The sequence below is a fragment of the Anabrus simplex genome, chromosome 11 (genome assembly GCF_040414725.1).
Source record: "Anabrus simplex isolate iqAnaSimp1 chromosome 11, ASM4041472v1, whole genome shotgun sequence".
NCBI lineage: Eukaryota > Metazoa > Arthropoda > Insecta > Orthoptera > Tettigoniidae > Anabrus > Anabrus simplex.
The window spans coordinates 80427145-80442102 of record NC_090275.1 but is presented as its reverse complement, the minus strand read 5'-3'; positions in this window follow the sequence as shown (position 1 = coordinate 80442102).

The window sequence follows — 14958 nt, the reverse complement described above, 5'->3', positions numbered from 1 at the left end:
CAGACACAGATAGTTCTTATGGCGACGATGGGACAGGAAAGGCCTAAGAGTGGGAAGGAAGCGGTCGTGGCCTGAATTAAGGTACAGCCCCAGCATTTGCCTGGTATTGAAAATGGGAAACCACGGAAAACCATCTTCAGGGCTGCCGACAGTGGGATTCGAACCCAGTATCTCCCGAATGCGGGCTCACAGCTGCGCGCCCCCAACTCGCCCAGTTATTAGATTTGTAACCAAGTTTTAAATTATATATACAGAACAGGTTACATCCCACAAGAATGGCCTTAATCAGTTCTACTATTATTATTGCAAGTTTCTTTACGGCGCGCCGACACAGGTAGGTCTTATGGAGACGATGGGACAGGAAGGGGCTAGGAGCGGAAAAGATGCGGCCGTGGCCTCAATTAAGGTACAGCCCCAGCATTTTCCGGGTGTGAAAATGGGGAAACCACGGAAAACCATCTTCAGGGCTGTCGACAGAGGTGTTCGAACCCATTACATACAGGATACTGGACACACTTAAGCGACTGCAGCTATCCAGCTGGGTCTAAATCAGTTCTAATCCCTATTCCTAAGAAGCCAAATGCAACTAGATGTGACCAATACCTATTCATTAGTCTCAAGTTCTTAAATTGTTTCTAAAAAGAATACATTTCAGAATTCATAAAAGAACACCACGAACCTACTACGCTGGCGTAGCAGGGGGAGAGGTGATACTCCCACGAGGCGCGTCCCAGGTGGCGGTTAGGGGGCCGTAACCGGCTTGTCAGCGGACTTGAGGGAAATAAAATACCTCTCTCGGACCAAACACCCCCCCCCCCTGTGGGTGGGGGGCGCAGACGAATAATTCACCTATGGTATCCCCTGCCTGTCGTAAGAGGCGACTAAAAGGGGCGACCAAGGGATGATCCAATTAGAACCATGAGACTACTAGTAATTAGTACCATCACGCAGGGAACACCATGGGTCGCATTTACTTGTGCGTACTACCACTATGTTAGGTACGCAATAGGTTTGTGATTGGTAGCGACAGCGTGTGAATCAGGAGGTGGGTCCTACAGTACCTGTAATTCATACCCCTATATGAGCGACACCATGGTTCTGCCTTACCTATGCTTAGTTCCCACTATGTGAGGAATTCCACGGGATAGTTCGAGTCCCTGTGGTTAGTCCACTTACGTGAGGAACGCCATAGGTTTGCGTTGCCAGTAAATAGCGCCGCAATGTGCGAAACACCATAGGTATGTGTTACATCTGCGCATTACTCTACCTGTGAGTAGTACCATAATGTGTGGAATACCGCGAGTCTACGCTACTCTTGATTAGTACCGCAGCATGACAAATATAATGGTTCTACTTTCCTAGCGATAAATGCCATTATGAGCGGCCGATGGCCTGGATTTTGGACCCGATTCGACTATAAGCATAATCGATTCAGCATCGTGATATAGAAGCAGTCCCTTGGTCAGAAATACTATTGTTTTCTGCCAGCTTCTGTGCATGTGAGGCACTGTGGTTCGGTCCACTGATCGTTTTAAATTCATATCCGTCCATCCATTCATTCTTCGCCCTCACGCTTTGAATTCTGGTCAGTGGAGGATTTTCGACTTTTAATTTGTCGTAACATTTCGTACCATTAGGGGCCGATGGCCTCGATGTTAGGCCCCTTGAAACAACAAACATCATTCATCATAAAAGAACACCAACTGCAAATAGATGACGATTTGGTTCCCGTAAAGGCTTTGGGACACGTAACGCCTTGTTCTGCCTGATGACACGTTAAGAAAATTGTAGAGAACAGTCTAAAGATGTAGATATCTGCTTCATTGATGAAATTAAATGGCGTATGGCTTTTAGTGCCGGGAGTGTCCGAGGATATGTTCGGCTCGCCAGGTGCAGGTATTTTGATTTGACTCCCGTAGGCGACCTGCGCGTCGTGGTGAGGATGAAATGATGATGAAGACGACACATACACCCAGTCCCCGTGTCAGCGAAAGTAACCAATGGTGGTTAAAATTCCCGACCCTGTCGAGAATCGAACCCGGGATCCCTGTGACCAACGCCAGAACGCTAAGCATTTAGCCACGGAGCCGGACTATCTAAAGATGTGTATATATATATATATATATGCTTCAATGATTATGCCCTAGTATTTGATTGTGTCAAACATTCCGAACTCCTGCGAATTCTGAACACAATAGGAATAGATTGTGAAGATCTTACATTTGTCAAAAAGATGTAATTATGGACATCAAGAAGCTCCCGCCTGAATTGGAAACTTCGAAACTCGCGCTATCAGGAACAAATAGGGAGTACTGCAAAGATGTGTGTTATCTCCCTTGCTGTTTCATCTGTATTCTTGAGCATATCTTCCGAGTTGCTCTTCAAGAAACGGAAGATGGAGGAAAAGTTAACGATGAGGTTCGCAGATGACACTGTCATCTTGGTTGAGCGTCAGCGTGTAGTAGACACAATTGTAACAGAAGGGGATACATTTAGACTCAAAATTAACGCCGACAAGACCAAAGTGATGACCGTTTGACCGTTACTAGAACTCTTAACAAGCACATTCTTATGAACATTCATGGGAAACAAGTTGAACAAGGTAGTACGGAAGTGCAAGTACCTTGGCAGGTGGATTACCGAGGACTTGGACCCGAATTTAGAGATTCGTGTACGAATAGAAATACCTCGTGCTAGCTTTCTGAAAATGAGGAATCCACTGTGTGACAGAAGGCTCAGCTTGGAGACACGTCACAACTTCGTCAGGTGCTATGTGTATTCATTGCTTGTATAAGGCGCTGAAACGAAGTTGTGACGCTTACACGGAGATGTAATGTCTTGAAATTTGCATGGAACGCCAACATTCCAGAAAATTACTAAGCATGGGTATGTCAAACAGTGACACTTGCACGGAGACCAAGGAGTGTTGGAATGCAGAAGAAAGGAAGGGGAAGACCCGCCCGGTAGGTAGATAGATAGATAGATAGTTAGATAGATAGATAGATAGATAGATAGATAGATAGATAGATAGATAGAAGCCTTTTAGAGTTCATTGCTACAGTTATAATAATTTCGTGTGGCTATTTCTAGCCGAGTGCAGCCCATGTAGGGTAGATCCTCCGATGAGGGTGAGCGACAACTGCCATGTGTAGGTAACTGCGTGTTATTGTGGTGAAGGATAGTGTTAAATGTGCGGTGTGTAAGTTGCAGGGATGTTGGGGCAGCACAAAAACCCAGCTCACGAGCCATTGGAATTCCAATGAAGGTTAATACCCGAACCGGCCGGGAATCGAACCCGGGACCCTCTGGACCAAAGCCACCACGCTAACCATTTAGTCACGGAGTCGGATTGCTGCAGTTGATAGCTGGATACAAGTGGTGTTCCGTGTTGAACTAGTGATAATTGTTCTACAGCTATGGAGTTCACCAAGACCACCAAGGGAAACCTTTGTTGATTAACAACGGACATCAGTAGCCCACATTGTGAATTAGGCTATACCAAAAAATATCTACTGACTTATTACCGCGTAGATTTCGATAAAAGTAAACGTAAAAGGATAATAATAATAATAATAATAATCATCATCATCATCATCTTCCTTCCAAGTATTGGGCCATAATAATAATAATAATAATAATAATAATAATTGTTACGGAGATATCCGTGGTAGGTAGAGGTGAAAGAAGGTGCGGGTGTGAATGGGTTTCAAGCTACGAAATTAACGTGCAATGTAAAATTAATTTAAAATTTAACTAGGTTATATTTTCTTTTCAAAAACAAGAGATAACAATCATAACAGGTACAGAGTAGCAAAAATGTAGGTACAATATTACTGGATTCGGGCTCAGTGCCCTTACTTCATAACTCTTGGGCAATCAGCCCCGCCTTACTCCAAAAAAAATTTTAGCCAAGGGGCAGAAAACCCCATTCATGCCCAGGAGCACTGGCTCCAAACATTACACATAAAGCCTGCACGAGGCATACAGAAACAAATTTCAAAGAGCGATCCGCTCTCAAAATTGTAAGCCTACCACAAGGCCACACCAAACTCTACCTTCAAGCTGTCCTCTAAGGACGTATTCACAGGGGTAAAATACCCAACCTACGGAGGTCTATTACATGAAAAGAAGGTTGATTACATGACCTCTAAAATAACAATTTGAGAGGAGGCGAACTTGCACTCCTAATACACTTTGTTTTTAAAACCTAATCTGGCTCTGGGCCACTAACGCAAGGGCTAATCCCATACTACAGAGGTGACTTAGAGAAGAACACTTTACATTACATAAACGAAGAATAGTTTGAGAAAATAAGTTCACCTCAAAACAAATGTGAGTGGGAGCTCGAGAGGGTTAGCACTCTCTATCCCAATATGTAGCTTTACAAGAAAAAGATGAAAAGAGTAATTACATTTTAGGAGAAGGTTACATGATGGAAATGCTTCGAACCCGCCGCGAGTGTTAAACTGCCGACCTAGCAAGAAAGGAAGTTATTAATAGGCCATTACCTGGTGTTGAACGGCTGAAGAAGAAAGAGGCGCTTCCCGCCTCCTGCTATGTACTTAATACACTGAAAGATGGAACAGAAGTGGCCCGGAGACCCCAAAATCAGCAGTTTAAATACTCTCGCGGAAGTTTCTAGGCGTTAGGGGAATGAAAACACCCGCCCACAATGTTTTTATTGGATAGGACCCCGCAACAGATACAAGTTGGGGGAAGATACACCAGATTGGTCAGAAATTACTAAAAGAAATTCGGGATTGGATAAATCTAAAACAAGGGGAAAAAGAGGGGTATACAGCCAACTTAAACAATAACAGAAAGAAATTTAACAAGAAACAAACTTTTGAAATAAAAATTTCTCCAACAAAATAGTTCTTTGACTCCGCACTAGGGTGCGCTATTGTTGATCTTCAGTAGTGTCCTCTAGAAGAGAAAGTTCACACTTCTTACTTCAAGCGAAACAAAAACACATCAAAAGTGACACAGTTCAAAAACTCAAAATTTTCCACGTGGTGACATCTTCTGAGAAAGTAGAGAATTAATAGAATAGATAAAGTTCAACCTTCCTCCAGAAGAGGAGTTTCAACTGGCGCAACTTTTAAATAAACGGTGTAGAGGTGTACCGCCCGGTACAATAATAATAATAATAATAATAATAATAATAATAATAATAATAATAATAATAATAATAATAATAATAATAATAATAATAATAATAATAATAAAAACGCCGGGCGAGTTGGCCGTGCGCGTAGAGGCGCGCGGCTGTGAGCTTGCATCCGGGAGATAGTAGGTTCGAATCCCACTATCGGCAGCCCTGAAGATGATTTTTCGTGGTTTCCCATTTTCACACCAGGCAAATGCTGGGGCTGTACCTTAATTAAGGCCACGGCCGCTTCCTTGCAACTCCTAGGCCTTTCCTATCCCATCGTCGCCATAAGACCTATCTGTGTCGGTGCGACGTAAAGCCCCTAGCAATAATAATAATAATAATAATAATAATAATAATGTTATTCGTTTATGACCCACTAACTACTTCTACGTTTTTCGGGGACGCCAAGCTGCCGAAGTTTTGTTCCGCTGAAGTTCTTTTTCGTGCCAGTAAATCTACCGACAAAGACCTGACGTATTTGGGCACTTTCAAATACCATGGGACTGAGCCAGGATCGAACCTGCCAAGTTGGGCTCAGGTAGCCAGCGCCGTAACCGTCAGAGCCACTCAATCCGGCTGTAAAAGAAAGAATAACAAGAAAAAGGAATAAAGTTTTAGGCGTGGGTGTGAAGGAAACAGACAGTATGTTTTCAACAATTTACACCGAAGAAGGAGGCCAGCTCTTTAATCGGGGTTATGAGAAGTAGACTACTGTATGTATCTATTAATACCGGAATATGTGAAAATCAGGGCTCCATCCTACGTGTACCAAGTATTGTTAGATACTGTGAAGGGCTCCGTGAAAGTGTTCCAACCCCGCTGAAACATGGACTCTGAAATGCAACACCATTAGGAGAATAAATGCCTCCGAGATGCGGGTTTTTCGAACGATGTTACAGATCTCGTGGACTGACCACGAGTCTACTGTTGCCATATTCAAACGCATTAGGAGGGAACGAATGTTGATGTGTACAAACAAGAAAAGAAAGTCAGCCTATCTTGGACATATTATGTGGAGTGAAAAGTACAACCTACTTAAATTGATCATGCAGGGTAAAATTGATGGATGTAGAGATTGCGGTCGAAGGAAAGACCCTTGGCTGAGGAAGTTACGGGATTCGAATAGACTAACGAGAACAGCCGAACATCGTACAGACTTCGCTATGATTGTGGCCAACCTTCAGTAATGGAGAAGGCACTGGGAGAAGAAAAAGTCTTATCTTATTAACGGAGATTTTTTTCGGAGGATCTATTAACAATTTTATTTACATCCGTACAGCGCACGCTTCAACTCTGCCATGGTTATAGTTAGAGGCATTATGTTTTTGCATTAGCGATAAACGCGACAAAAATAATTTGAAGCGATTCTGAGATATCTTAACGAATCATATGATTCTGGTTAAGGAAATATTGATTTTGTGTTTGCGAATTACTGCGAATTAATGCGACAAGGCCGGTTTAAAGCGAAAGTTAACTTATTTTGCTATAAGTGGAAAACTACAGCGAAATTCATGGAAAATAACGAGCTCGAAAATGTTTTCCATATCACGTATCAGAAAGGAAATCGAAAACACAATGAGGATTTCTCAGTTCGACAGAAATACATGGTCGTTTTATATCCCTGGAAGTTCCTCAATGGTATGGCAATGTAGGGGGGCGAGAGAGTGAAAGGAATAACGAATGATTATCGATATTGTTCACAAATATTTCACAAATCGTATGAACGAGACTCCTTATGAACACTTTAAAAAAAATGATTGCAGCGATTCCTATTTCGCGAAACAACGCGGAAAATTGTTTCTTCTTGGCGAAATCGAACATAAATTGATGCGAAAAATCATACTTCTAGTCATAGTTAATGTCATTAGTAGGGTCCAGATGTTTTATGTCATATATTTTTATATTCTTTCCATGGAAAATACAAGTTAAGCATGATTTTATCTACGCTGACAAAAATTATGCAATTTTCACGGATCAGATAAAGTCATATTTTGGCTTTTTGGCTTTTATGTCATTTTCCGGTAATTTTTCATATTATGGTCTTATTTCCCCGTTAATGTTCGTCTTTTTGTCATATTTGTATCTCTTATTTCATTTTCGCATACCTGCTTGCAGTCGTCTCAAAGACGGTTTTTTTCATATCTCCTAATTGTTGTCTGTAATTTCTTACAATTACCTTTCTCAGAAATATGCATGTGAATTAGAAGGGTAAGCTGTATAGAAAGAGACAGATGCATATAAAGCGACAGGAAGGTGAGCCTCAATTGAACTCTAATGATTTGACGTATTTCGAATATGCCCCAATAACATCCTGCGATGTTGAGCGGTCTTTTCCCCGTTACAAGTCAATGTTAAGTAAAAATAGATCTTTCCTATTTGAAAACTTTTAAATGTATGTAATTTCCAATTGTAATTCTTTCTGATCGTCCATCAGCATGTAACATTTATTTCAATCTGTATAATACCGTATAATAATAAAAAATATTAATACTTATTTATTATTATTGAATGTGCTAGATTTTAAAAGTATGTTTCCAATATAGTGTTAATTTAAAAGGCGGCAAAATTTTGAAGATTTCGAAAATGTTACCAAAAAATTTTGAAGTTATATTTATTGTATTTAGGATGCTAAAGGGTTTATTGTGTCACCTATTCAATACATTATAAATTTTTAAACACTTAGGAATTTATTATTAAATCCATTTGAGACATGTTTCGCCCTTCATTGAGGGCATCATCAGTCATAGTACCTCCTCAAGGCTTGAATCGGGTACCTGATTAGTAAATAAATTGTAAACATTAAGATACATTACAATGGGAAATTTCGGTTAAACAATATAAGTTTATAGACACACTAGTCGGCACCAATGCGTAAAATCACTGGGTATTTTAGCAGAGTCCAGCAATGGTGGTCCGAAGAATAATTGACGCTACTCATTAGAAAATGATAGGAAATTATAAAGTTTATAGATCCGCAGTGGAGGGATTAAAAATACATTACTACAGAGTCAGAGCGTCAAGCTGGGACGAGGATTATACCATAAGCAACTCCATTCTATTTCACCAGGTCAGCAGCACAAAACAATAACTTCGTCCCGAGGTCCTTCATGTTTTCATTTACGGAATAATATCAATTAAAAGTCTCACTAGCATCTCACACTAATGTTTTCACATAGTATTCAAAGCTGCATGAAGTTAACTGAACTAAAAAGCGAAAGACTCTAACCCGCAACATATTCCCAGTAAATACAATTGCCAACAAATAACTGCCGTCATTGTTACCATTCAAATGCACCGTGTACTCAGTGACACCCAATGAGTCTCCGTCCATGTCGACCAAATTCACCGTACTTATTAAGCCATATTCATGAACCCGGGACTTCAGCCAGACAACTTCCAGTATGACTACGCCTCTAGAACCTCATTCGACATTCTTGAAAAACATTTGAATATTTTCCCCTGCCCCCTGCGGTTATAAACTAAGGTTGGACCACTCTGCATATTACAGATGTGTTAATGCTGCAATCGTCAACCAACGACTAAAACAACGGGACGCACGTGATGCCAGACATTTTATATCCTTTCTCACCAAGCTGCTCTCTTGTAAATATGTATATAAGCTTGTAATTTATCTACTGTTCAATTGGATATTGCAAATTTACTGTATGGTTACCCTTTCAACCTGTGTCATGAACATTGACGCCAGATACTTTATACCCTTTCTCCCCTAATTGTTTAAATGTAAATATATGTATAAACTTTATAATTTCCTATAATTTTTCTAATGAGTAGCGTAAATTATTCTTCGGACCACCACTGCTGGACTCTGCTAAAATACCCAGTGATTTTACGCATTGGTGCCGACTACTGTGTCTATAAACTTATATTGATTAACTGAAATTTCCCATTGTAATGTATCTTAATGTTCATAATTTATTTACTAATCAGGTACCCGATTTAAACCATGAGGAGGTACTATGACTGATGATGCCCTCAATGAAGGGCGAAACATGTCTCAAATGGATTTAATAATAAATTCCTAAGTGTTTAAAAATGTATAATGTATTGAATAGGTGACACAATAAACCGTTTAGCATCCTACATTCAGTATCTTCAATACAGATTAACAATGATATTTATCACCTGTTATATTTATTGTCATGTTTTAATACTTTTTAGGTCATAAATACTTACATATTTCTAACATTTGTAGTTCATGAACATTCGGCCCCTAGTTATTAGTTTTACGCCACACTAAATACTTTTACGGTGTTTGGAGGCTCCAAAGTGCCGGAATTCTGTTCTATGGTAGTTCCTTGATGTGCCAGTAATCTACCGACACGAGACTGTCTTACCTGAAGACCTTCAAACTGCGCTTGACTAAACCGGGAGCGAACTCGCTAATATTAGCGCCATACCGTCTGAGCTGTTACTGGTTTTAACCCCCTGTACGTGGGGGCGGTAGAATAACACAGAGGCGGATCCACGATCCCTAAAGGGAGGGGCTAACTTTAAGAAAATACCGTACCACAAAGCAAAAACGGGAATTCGGCATTGACAGGAAAACAAGAATGTTAATAAAACAAACCCTGACAGAAACTTTCTCAAAAGTCAAATTCTTCGGTGAAATTTCTGAACCATTTGAAATAAAAACAGGAGTCAGACAAGGGGACTGCCTATCACCAATTCTCTTTAACATTGTTCTAGAAAAAAATCATTAGAACATGGGAAAAAGCCTTGGAAGTGAAAGGAATAAAGGGAATACATCTAGGGAGGAAAGGACAGAACTTAGAAATTAAGTGTTTGGCTTTCGCGGATGATCTTGCACTCTTGGTTCACAACCGAGAAAATGCCCAAATTATGCTGAATACTCTACATGAGATCGCTGAGAAAACTGGTCTCAAAGTGCCATATGAGAAGACGGAATACATGGAATATGGACATCAAGGGGAGAGACCTTAGAAGTGAAGCATGGGCCTCTAAAAAGAACTGAGAAATTTAAATATCTAGGGGAATGGAAAGAACCTAATGGATTGGATAAAGAGGCGATTAGGGCAAGAATTAGAAAACTAGAATTGGCTTACAGGTTAACCCAGAACAGATACAGCAAAAGGGCAATATCTCACAAAGCGAAACTTAGACACTACAGCTCAGTGGTAAAGCCAGAGGGTCTCTACGCTTCAGAGAGCCTGACAATGAATAAAAAGGGTGAGCTTCAAGATCTCGAAAAAAAGGAGAGGAGAATCTTAAGGAAAATTTTAGGACCACAGAAACATGCTGATGGGGGGTGGAGGAATAGGAAAAATGATGACCTCTATAAATACACCGAAAAAATCACTGTCACCATGCGAAAGCGAAGGCTAAAATTCTATGGGCATCTAGAAAGAATGGATGAGAAACGGCTAACTAAGAAAATATTCAAGTACATCACTGGACTAAAAGCTTCGACGAAGTGGGTGGAAGAGGTAAAAAGAGATGCAATAGAAAGTGGACTTACAGTGGATATGGTTCACAACAGAAAAGAATTTAGAAGTCGAGTGGACAGCATCAAAACATTCCAGGAGAAACCACCAAAATGTAGACCCAAACTGGTCATATCTGATAAAGAAAGGAAGATCAGAAGTGAAAGAATGAAGAGGTTCTGGGAGGAGGAGGAGAAGAAGAAGAAGAAGAAGAAGAAGAAGAAGAAGAAGAAGAAGAAGAAGAAGAAGAAGAAGAAGAAGAAGAAGCCTTAAGTTCAATGCGGTCCATAGGCGGCCAAATTCGGAAACAAGAAACAAGAAGAAAGCAAAAACGAGTAATTAGAACATTAAGCCAGTGTAAGACAATGCAGATGATATTGTTTAGGATCTTGCAAGAACTTACTTATTTTCACAGTGTGGACCAAAGAGTAAACTGCTGGTTGCAACCAATGAAAAATTCACTTCTTCTGAAAGCCGCGCCTAAGGCAACAGCTTTAGGTACTTAACGTCTCACTATCTGGATCGTCTTATACTTGTTCAAGCCTTAGGCCTACAAGACGTATCATGAGCTCCTGAAATACAAGGAAGGTACCCAGTCAGTAGGACAAAATGCTCTTAATTTGGACCTTTTTTGACTCGCTGGTATCGGGATCACTAATAACATTCTTTGAAGAGCAGACATTCTTTTCGCAGAATCAGAGACAAACGTTGTCACTGATAAGATAATCCCTAACATATTCTTAATTCGTCTAATATCACAGCTTTTTCTACTGCACAAGATCAGTTGATAACTGAAGCAGTGTATGAAAAATGCCATCCTCTATATATAATTATAATCTGAGAGAAAAAAGTAGAAGGGAAAAATGAAGCTATCGGCCAAAGAAGTATAAAGGCCACGAAGGGCGTGAAAATGAAAGAATCCCTAGCCCTCGAAAATCTAATAGCGTCGGGGTCGGAAAAGAACAAGAGTTGACCAAGGGAGGTCGGATACGATATATGAAAGTGAGGAGCCTGGCACAAGTAACTGGAAGCAATCGCAGGACTCAGCTAACGGCCTCGTGGTCTCCCACCCACGCTCCCAAGTTGAGAGCTCCTGGGGCCCATATTAGTCGCCTCTTACGACAGGCAGGGGATACCGTGGGTGTTATTCTACCACCCCCACCCACAGGGGGATAAAATGCCAGAGGTTGCCCATTTAATAGCATCGCTTGGGTTCCAAGAAATTTACCTAACATATTTGATCTGACATCAAAACCCTCAGTCCAAAAAATCTTGAAAGTTTAATCAAAACTTTTAAATGTAACAAGGGGGAGGGGGTAATAAAGCCCCTCTTTACCGGGCGAGTTGGCCGTGCGGTTAGGGTCGCGCGGCTGTGAGCTTGCATCCGGGAGATAGTGGGTTCGAACCCCACTGTCGCAGCCCTGAAGATGGTTTTCCGTGGTTTCCCATTTTCACATCAGGCAAATACCGGGGCTGTACCTGAGTTAAGGCCACGGCCACTTCCATCCACTCCTAGACCTTTCCTGTCCCTTCGTCGCCATAAGACCTATCTGTGTCGGCGCGACGTAAAGCAAAAAAACAAAAACAAAAAAACCTTAGCACCTCCCTGAATCCGCCTCTGCAGTAACACCCACACTTTGTGCCACATAATCAATGTGACATCATAATATTAGACAAGAACTAGTGTGCTGTAGGTTATTATAGTTGATACAACTGTGCCAAACACATAGAAAGAACATCGGCAGAAAAGGGACAGAATTGGCTGACAAGATTAAGAGTGCGTACAAGTTCATGTACAGTACTGTACATCGTAATGGTATTGGTTTGTACGTCCCACCAAGTACTTTTACGAGTTTCAGCGACGCCGTGGAGTTTTTTTTACGAGGCAGTAACTCAACACCAGGCTGGCGTTATTTGATCACCTTCTAGTTCAGCTAGACTGATCAGGGATCGAACCCGGGCTTTAGAAAGGTAGCTCTCTACATTTCGGGCGTCTCGTTCCTGTTTCTTTCGTGAGATATGGAAAAGAAAAGAACATTTTCATACTTATAAACTGTAATCTGAACAAGACATTCACATCGAGCACATAAAAGACAAAGACACCTCCATACAGGCCATGAAGGCCCTTGGAGGAGTGGATGGTAAAGGCCTCCACCATTGTTAACCTCGGCGCGTGATGGGGTAGAGTGGTTACCTCTACTCCCGGCCGCCTTTTCCCCCAGGAATTAACCTGGTACTCATTTTTCGTGCAGGCTGAATGAACCTCAGGGCCATATGCACCTCCGGAAGTGGAAATCTCGCTTCTTAAATTTTACGACTTCCTGACGGGGATTCGAACCCACATCGAGCACATACTGGCAGAAATTTTAGGCAAATTGAACCTGAAATTTAATGCAAGGAAACAAAAACCATGACAATGTGTAAATTCAAGAAAACACCTATAAGATACATCAAAATTGGCCCTAATAAAATTGAACGAGTGAAACAGTTTTGCTACCTAAGAAGCCTAATCACGATTGATAATCGCAGCTTATCAGAAGTCACAAAAAGGACAGCAGTGGCAAAGAGAGCCTTCCAATATAAAAAGCATCTGCTGCCAACAAACATATAGACATTCACACTCAGAAGGTCTTTGCAAAAACCTTTGTATGGAGTGTGCTTCTGTATGGTTGCGAATGCTGGACATTAGGAGAGCAGGAAAAGACTAGTGGATCTGGAGGATAAGTTGGACTGAAGTGAAGAGTAATGCCGAAATCGTTAAGGCGGGTCACTCACTAGGAGGCTGCAACATGCAACGCAACAGTTGCTGCAACCATATTTTTCTAATGAGTACGCCTTGAGCTTCGTTGCTGCAACCGTTCGCAGTGAGGCTGTGATCCATCTGGTTGTCGGTATTCCTGCGAACACAAAGCGGCGCGCAGTGTGTTCGTTGACGTGTTCCAGAGGTTATGGAGTGGACTGAGGAATCCTGTCTAAATTTAATATAAGTATTATATCGCAATTCTACATTATTATGGGACCCTTCAGTGAAGTGCCAAATGATTTCAATATCAATGACGTTTCATACAAAAAATGTTTAATGAAATGAAATAAATGAAATGAACCTTACCTCTGTCTTATCTTTTAATTCGCTGATGATTTCTTGACACACTTGTGGTACAAATTTACTTATGACTTGCTTGGATATTCTGAAGAGATACTGCAAGCTGGTGAAGCTGTCACCGGTGGCTAAAAATCTCAAAGTAAGTGCCAATTTATCTAGAACAAAAAATGGCGTATGGCTTTTAGTGCCGGGAGCGTCCGAGGACAAGTTCGGCTCGCCAGATGCAGGTCTTTTGATTCGACTCCCTAAGGCGACTTGCGCGTCGTGATGAGGATGAAATGAGAATGAAGACGACACAAACACCCAGTCCCCGTGTCACCGAAATTAACCAATTATGGTTAAAATTCCCGACCCCGCCGGGAATCGAACCCGGGACTCCTGTGACCAAAGGCCAGCACGCTAACCATGTAGCCATGGAGCTATCTTGAACAGATATAGCTTTTCTAAATTTCGTGTTTCTTGTTCTGATTGTCGGTTCAACCAATTTAATAACTACTCGGAATCGGCCGGTGATATACGAGTGAAATTCTTAAAATATCCACTTATTTCTTGCGATTTCAAATCCAGAAGCAAATTGGAATTAGCTTTACCTTTGTAAAAGTCACCTTGCCACCAACGACGGGGATGCTTATAGTCCTCGGTTAGGTAATGCAGCAGAATATACACAGCACTTATGACGAGTATACTGGACGACATTGTTGCATGTGTCACAACGAACGCTGCGGAACTACTCCGTTGCGTTGCATGTTGCAGCCTCCTAGTGAGTACCCGCAGTCCAACTGAAACTGAAATCGGAAAATAAAATGTATTGGTCACATTGTGCTGTATTAAGAGTTCCTTTGCAACATCGTCACTGAAGGAAGAATTGCAGGGAGAAGAGGAAGAGGACGACCCAGAGTTATCTTATTTCAAGAGCCTGTGCTTCAGAGAATAAACTGCAACAACTACGCCGACTTGAAAAGACTAGCTCAAGATGGACATCTATGGCTGTGGTGACAAGCGTTAGACTTTAGAATATGATGACGCGCTAGTTGGGCGTGCAGTTAGGGGTGCGCAGCTGTGAGCTTGCATTCAGCAGGTAGTGGCAGATCTGAAGATGGTTTTCCGTGGTTTCCCATTTTCACACGAGGCAAATTCTGGGGCTGTACCTTAATTGAGGCCACGGTCGCTTCCTTCCCGCTCCTAGCGCTTTCCTGTCCCATCGTCGCTATAAGACCTACCTGTGTCGGTGCGACGTA